Source organism: Protopterus annectens, chromosome 7.part0 (assembly GCF_019279795.1).
Source record: "Protopterus annectens isolate FY-2018-M chromosome 7.part0, PAN1.0, whole genome shotgun sequence".
Classification (NCBI taxonomy): Eukaryota; Metazoa; Chordata; order Ceratodontiformes; family Protopteridae; genus Protopterus; species Protopterus annectens.
In genome coordinates, this window is record NC_056739.1 from 164902621 (window position 1) to 164905120 (window position 2500).

At 39.6% G+C, this 2500-nt stretch overlaps 1 protein-coding gene across 1 annotated transcript in view; it reads right to left on the bottom strand.

The window, feature by feature from the left end:
* The window catches only part of STK38 (serine/threonine kinase 38), a 1097533-nt gene that overhangs the window by 983067 nt on the left and 111966 nt on the right, over window positions 1-2500 (bottom strand). The gene's annotated exons all lie outside the window — the stretch shown is intronic.

Consider the following 2500-nt stretch of genomic DNA (forward strand, 5'->3'; position numbering starts at 1 on the left):
GTTTTTTTTTATAAACAAGAGCGACCACAATAAATAATTTCAAAACTTTTACCACCTTTAATGTGACCTACAACCTGTACAATTCAATTGAACAAACAAATCTGTTAGGGGAAAAAAAATATAAAAAATAAACATACAATAAGATGGTTGCAGAAGTGTGCACACCCTTAAACTAATACTTTGTTGAAGCACCCTTTGATTTAATTACAGCATTCACTCTTCTTGGGTAGGAGTCCATCAGCGTGACACATCTTGACTTGGCAATATCTGCCCACTCTTCCTTGCAGGGCTCCAAATGTCAGACTGCGAGGCCACGTCTTGTGCACAGCCTCTTCAGGTCGCCCCACAGACTGTCTTATTGGACTTAGGCCTGGGCTCTGGCAGGGCCATTCCAAAATCTTCTGGTGAAGCTATTCTTTTGTCGATTTGGATGTATGCTTGGGGTCAATGTCTTGATTAAAGTTGAAATTCCTCAATCTTCGGCTTTCTAGCAGACGCCTGAAGGTTTTGGGCCGAAAGTGACTGGTATTTGGAACTTTTCATAATTCCCACCACCTTGATTACAGCCCCAGTCCCAGTTGAAGAAAAGCAATACAAAAGCATGATAGTGCCACCACCATGCTTCACCGTAAGGATGGTGTTCTTTTGGTGATGCAAAGTGTTGTTTTTGCGCCAAACATATCTTTTGGAATTGTGGTCAAAAAGTTCAGCCTTGGTCTCATCAGACCACAACACATTTTCCCACATGCTTTTGGGAGACTTGTATTGTTTTACAAATTTTAGCCAGACTTGGATGTTTTTCTGTGTAAGAAAAGGCTTCAGTCTTGCAACCCTACCCCATAGCCTAGACATATGGAGAATATAAGAGATTGCTGTTGCATGTAATACATGACCACTACTTGCTAGAATTTCCTGCAGCTACTTCAGTGTTACTGTAGGTCTCCTGGCAGCCTCCCTGACCAGCTGTAGTCTCTTTTCATCAATTTTGGAGGGATGTCCAGTTCTTCTCAACTTCACTGTTGTCCCATATTTTCTCCACTTTTTCATGACTGTCTTCACTGTGTTCCATGGTATATCCAATGCTGTGGAATTTTTTTTTTGTACCCTTCTCCTGACTGATACCTTTCAACAATGAGATCCCTTTGATGCTTTGTAAGCTCTCTGTGAATCATGGCTTTTGCTGTATCAGGCAACTGAGTAAATGTCAGGAAAATCCCACTAGGACAGCTGAACTTTATTTGGGGTTAATAAGAGTCTCTTTAATTGATGGCAGGTGTGTACCAAAGAAGACTGAGTACTGTAATTAAATCAAAAAGTGCTTCAACAATGCATTAGTTTAAGGGTGTGCACACACAACAATGTATTAGTTTAAGGGTGTACGTTTTTTTATTTTTCATTTTTTTTTTCCATAAGAGATTTGTTTGGAAATTATTTATTGTGGTCTCATTTTTTATATCACAAAAACCTGGCATTTTAACTGGGGTATGTACACTTTTTATATCCACTGTATATATTACACACGCACACACACACACACACACACACACACACACACACACACACACACACACACACACACACACACACACACACACACACACACACACACACACTGTATGCATTTGACATGTTTATAACTCTCAACACTTTGATGTACTTTAATGTTCATTTTTATCTGTACGGTGTATATGCCCACTGGGCCTGGTCATGGCTAAAAAGAGTCCTCCACCAGCCCATCTACCTAGTTAAAATAAATCTGTCCTGCACATATGCTTAGTGCAGGGAGTTTTTATGAGGCAGCACTGCGCCAATACAAACTCTCAGTTCTAAACAAATACATGTTTTTACTTGTGATGAACTGACAAGTCAATGCATTTGAATTCTAGATGTACTGCATTCCTTACCCTGAAGAGCAGACAGAAAATATATGCCCACTCCTAAAGAAAAAACAAAAATGTGCACACTGTTCTGCATAGCCACATACCATTACTTCTGTCGGAGGCAACAACTCAATCCTGTAATGTCAGTTTTCAGTAAAATTTCAAGAGAATTAGACATTGCTACAGGGAATACACCTTGTATCTCACATTTTTCTTTAAAGACCTACATGCTTAATGTGTCTGTTGGAGTCTGCTAACCTGGGACATGTAATGCTCACAGCTGTACACTATCATAATGCCATATTTCAAATATGAAGTGCCCCTTTGCAACTTGGTACAGACCTGGTTTCTAACGCACTATTGCTAGGTTGTATGGATTAAACTCAAGACACCCTCTTTTGACTATCATTGTGAAAATCATCAAGGCCTCTTATACTTCGCTAAACAGATAAAAACAGAAATTGTTCTTGCAGAGACTAGATGCCTTGGCTAAGACAGAAATAAGCTTCCCAGGTAAATGCCAAAAGTCTGTTAGATGCTGCATTCTTTATGAAGGAAGTAAGCTAACTTCCCTAGACAGGTTGTTTACATCCGCCTACCACAGGAATTCTTTATATGTT